Raw genomic sequence first — 5193 nt, 5'->3', positions numbered from 1 at the left:
AAAGTGAGGGTAAGGTAACATTCTAATGCCCCGTACACACGATCGGTTTTCCTGTTGGAAAAAGTCTGATGAGAGCTTTTGTTTGGGAATCCCGAGCGTGTGTATGCTCCATCAGACTTTTTCCAACGGAAAAAAAGGCTGGAAAAAGATAGAGAGCAGGATCTCTTTTTTCCCGTCGGGAAAAAAACTGATCGAAATTTCCGATTGTGTGTACAAATCCCAATGCGCAAAATTCCGACGCATGCTCGGAAACAAATCGACGCATGCTCAGAAGCATAGAACTTAATTTTCTCGGCTTATCGTAGTCTTTTACATCACCACGTTCTTGGCAGTCAAAAGTTCACTGAACTTTTGTGTGAACGTATGCATGCAAGGCAGGCTTGAGCGAAATTCCATCAGAAAAAACATCTGTTTTTTTTCCAACTGTAAAACTTGTGTGTACGGGGCATTATTCTTACTTCAGCAGCACTTACACTAAAATTGGAAGGATATGGAGAAGATTAGAATAGCCCCTGTGCAAAAATAACATGCAAATTTGTGAAAACATTCTAATTTGCCAATAGAACAGGAAATTGAGGAAAATCTTTCAATGGGGACACTTATTTCCGTGACAGGGATAATCCTTACATTAGATATAATCTATTAGAGATAATCTCTCTAATAAAACAGATAGTTAAGAAAATGACAGAAGTTTATACTCTTCCCTACTCTATCTAAAATAAAAAAAAATAAATGTTTTTATTTTCCGGCGTATAAGACAACTTTTTAACCCCTGAAATTGTTCTTAAAAATCGGGGTTGTCTTATAGGCCGATAACCTAAAATGCAGACCGCGGCCGTCCATTTTTCATAAGCAGTGCCTCCTCCTTCTGCTGTTCCGTGATAGGCAGAACAATCAGCTTCCCAACAGAGCCTCTGTTCAGTGTTCCGCCTATCACGAATGCCCTCTCGTCCTCGGTCTCGGATGAGAGGACATCCGTGATAGGCGGAATACTGAACACAGTGTCTTCTGGGAAGCTGAGTGTTCCGCCTATCACGGAACAGCATGAGGAGGAGGCGCGACTTTTGAAAAATGGACGGCAGCGGTCTGACAGATTCTGCATGTCAGGGATAAGATAAGGGATCGTCAAGACATGCAATGGCACAGTGAGGTATGCAGTGACACAGTGAGGCATGTAATGGTGCATAGTGAGGCATGAAATGGCACAGTGAGGCATGTAATGGTGGCACAGTGGGGCATGTAATGGTGGCACAGTGAGGCATGTAATGGTGGCACACTCTGGCATGTAATGGTGGCACAGTCTGGCATGTAATGACACAATGAGGCATGTAATGGTGGCACAGTCTGGCATGTAATGGTGGCACAGTCTGGCATGTAATGGTGGCACAGTCTGGCATGTAATGAAGGCACAGTCTGGCATGTAATGGCACAGTGAGGCATGTAATGGTGGCACAGTCTGGCATGTAATGGTGGCACAGTCTGGCATGTAATGGTGGCACAGTCTGGCATGTAATGGCACAGTGAGGCATGTAATGGCACAGTGAGGTGAGGCGAGGCATGACTAGTAGGAAGGGGGTCGTCTTATACGGTGAGTATATCCCAAAACCAACATTTTAGCTGGAAAATAGGGGGTCGTCTTATACGACCAGTCATCTTATACACCCGGCAAATACGGTAGTATAGGTAAGGTTAGAGATTGAGTTTAGATGAATGTTAATTTGAAGGGTGAGGTTGACGTTAGGGCTTGTGTTAAGGTTTAGGTAAGGTTGAATTTAAGAGTAAGTAACTTCCGAAGTATTACATTTTTGCATGTAATCAATTTGTTTTTTAATGATAAATATGTGTTTTAGGAAAAAAAATTGGGGGAGAACTACATACACAATTTTTAATGAGGCTTTATGTATTACCAGCTAAACAATTGTATGCATAATAAGTTAGAGAAGTGCACATTTTTTCCACCATGCTCAAATGCAGGCACAGGCCCCTTTAACTTCATTTTACACAACTTCCTGGTTTCCTGGACATGCCCAGAAAAGATAAGTTTCTCAGCTTCCCTCCCTAAAGCCGGATACAAACTATATAATTTTCTATAACCATATAATATGAGGACAAACTTTAAGAGTTTAAATTTGTACATAATTAGGCAGGCCCTTGCATTACATGGTTTTGGTAAATCTAAAGGAAATCAGACAACAAAAGCTGTATAGTGTGTATGGGGTCTTATCAGCTCAGATATGCCACACCTTGTAAGGTAGATGTAGCTGGAAAGTGATCTGCAGCCGGGTGAGAGTCCCTCCCCTGTCAGAACTTGCATGTGGGCACATGGGCAAGTGATTAATAGCACATAGCTTCTCCTAAAGACCCAACTGCTGTTAAGAACCCCTTCCTAAATGCCACAATTCCAGTGGGGTGACCATTTTTTCCCTGGAATCATCCAGGTGTTCACCTATGTTACCAGAGATTCCCTGGACTTCTCTGAAAGGGGTTAAAGGTACTGGTGATAACCACAAGTTTCTGTTTGTGTTCTGAATTGGTTTACTAATGTAATGATTCTCAGCTAGACCTTTTGTTGTTAGAGAGTCTTATGTAGACTATACTATGCAGCTTCATGTTATCCTGATTCGGTCACAGAGACATTGCTTTAAATAATCCATGTTTGTTCCCCTTTAATAACCTGTTTTGCATTATTGCTTTTAAGTTTGCAGCCATTGTGCAAACTGCAAGTTACAGTTACTCCCTGTCAGATTATTTGGCCAATTACTTATTATGTTAAAATGTTTACATAAAATGTTTTAAAATCTGTTCCATTAATTGTTATAGGGGTTGTAAAGAGAATAAAAAATAAATAAATAACAAACATGTTATACTTACCTCCACTGTACCGATCCACGTCTTCTGGGGTCCCTTGGCGGCTCTCTCTGGTCCTGCCCGCAAGAACTTTCCTCCTTCATGCGAGCGAGCTTGGTGGTAAGTTCTTGCGGCGCGCTCCCGTGATACAGCCGGCGGCTATAGCCTCTCACTGTATCACTCGGGCCCGCCCCCTGTCGCACCGCGTCATTGGATGTGATTGACAGCAGTGCGAGCCAATGGCTGTGCTGCTTTTAATACATCCACTCTAGCCAATCAACGAGCAGGCAGAGCGGCGAAGAGGACGTTGGGGGCGATCGCCGCAGGTGAATGGGCTCAGGTAAATAAAACGTGGGGCTGGAGGGGCGGTATTGTCGGATGTTTTTTCACCTTAATGCATAGGATGCTTTAAGGTGAAAAAACATGTACCTTTAGTGTCTCTTTAAGATCATATTAATTAATATGTGAAATTATTCAGAATAAAAAAAAAGAAATATCAAATAAAATACTTTTTACCATGTCTAAAACATTTATTGTTATGAATAGGTTGGGAAGAATGTGCAATCTCTCTCTTATTGCAGCTGGGTTTTTACAGGGAGACCATTACTTTGGACACTACTGTAGCACTACCCCCTCAGGAGCCGCTGGTTAGATTGGGATCGGCATAATTATGTTACCTCTGTGATGTGTCTAGGGGTAATGACAATGATGAGAGCAATGACGGAATGTCCAGACGATTGGTTGACGTTTTCTGTACCTTTATTTCGGGTCAAACATGACCAACAGTCAACATGAGGTAGATAGGATTCGTTGGTGAAAAGGAGAGAACTTTGCAGATTCAGGCTATGGATAAAAGAAGCAGTCCTGCCTCCAATGATTAATCTTGTTTCGTCGCCACTCCAGCCGGAGTGGGTATAGTGCCCCTGGACAGGTCCCTCTCACAGACCTGGCAGCCAGGGCGTCACTCGGAACCACTGAGAAGGAACAAGTCTCTGCCACCGACTTGGCTCTAATAGAATTAGGATTAGTAAAGAGCCTCTGCCACCGGCCCAGTATCCAGGAACATGAATAGTAGAGCGAATCCTTTCAGTCAATAATTTGCCTGAATCTCCCTCAGGTAGATTTCCCATATTTGGGGCCACCGACTAGCAGTTTGCAGCATACAACCTGCCAGTGTACAGTCACCCAGATCCCCAATGGTTTTGTCTGAGTCCTATTGAATCACCTGCCTCCAGGGTCACCTCAGACCGACTCCCCACCGAACAGCACAACTCGCTTGGGATCTTCTTAATAGAGGTGGGGGACCCTTGGCAGCATCAGTTGCTCCAGGCCATGAGGGCCCAGAGTCAGGAACTCCACGTAGCACGTGCGCCCCGGCCTGGTAGGCCATATCACCAGGGGCGCGTGATGTGCGCACACCCTAAAGGTGGGTGCCGCACCTGGAACCAGGAACCCGCGAAGAACCCCAAAAAATTGCGTCTGCCACAGAAATACCCTTCCCCAGCATGCCCCGCGAGGGAAACACCTTTCTAATTGGCTGCTGGCTCCGCCTGGACCCCTCTGGTGCCACCTGCTACCCAGAGATAGAACTACATCTCTGGAGTACAGAATGACCCACAGGACAGTTCAGGGCTGGCAACAGCCGAATTTAAACAAATCAAACTGGATGAGAGCAAATAACTCTCTCATCCCACTAAATTTGACATAGCACCTGTACTGAAAAGTACACAGGCGCTACAGAACTAAAACATTTTTAAAAAGTAATTTAGCATATAGAGGGGGTAAAGTCTTTTATTCGTCATTTGGCCCCACATGCAATCTAGTATTGGATCTTAAAACAGAAGTCCAGGCAAACAGTTAGATACACAGTTATGTGGTATAGTTCATGTCATACCATGGCAATCAGAACCATGTATACAAAACTCTCTCACTTTATTTATTCAGGCATCAGCATGGTTTTAAATAATTTCCTCTTAAATGGCTTGTTGTATAGATGACTTCTAGGAATCTACATTTTTGGCGCTATATGTATGTGTTAGCTGTAGCACATATTTGCATATCACTCACTTCAGTCCATCTTGTGAAGAGACATTACATTTTTGATAATTCGGGACATACAGTATTTGTCAGTGTTTGTGGTTTCCTATGTTTAGTCTCTTACCATCTTGTTTACTGTATGTCGATTCTGACCTGCCAGAACTGATGGAAACAAACCAATTTAAGGCATGATTTTTTACTAAATTTACAGTTGTGCATCAAGTCAGGTACCGGTAAAAGTGTAGGCTTATCTGATCTGCAGTATGTGGCAGCCAATGCCATACTCTGTGCATAGGGCACTCTTTTCAC

General features: G+C 43.5%; 1 non-coding gene across 1 annotated transcript; it reads left to right on the top strand.

The window, feature by feature from the left end:
- Window positions 1-454: 454 nt before the first annotated feature.
- Window positions 455-557, top strand: LOC120942092. Its single transcript, XR_005749889.1, has one exon. It is a non-coding gene; the product is annotated as a U6 spliceosomal RNA (small nuclear RNA).
- Window positions 558-5193: the final 4636 nt, after the last annotated feature.

This window comes from Rana temporaria, chromosome 5, assembly GCF_905171775.1.
Source record: "Rana temporaria chromosome 5, aRanTem1.1, whole genome shotgun sequence".
In the NCBI taxonomy this organism is placed as follows: domain Eukaryota; kingdom Metazoa; phylum Chordata; class Amphibia; order Anura; family Ranidae; genus Rana; species Rana temporaria.
This window is presented reverse-complemented; position numbering and strand designations above follow the sequence as displayed.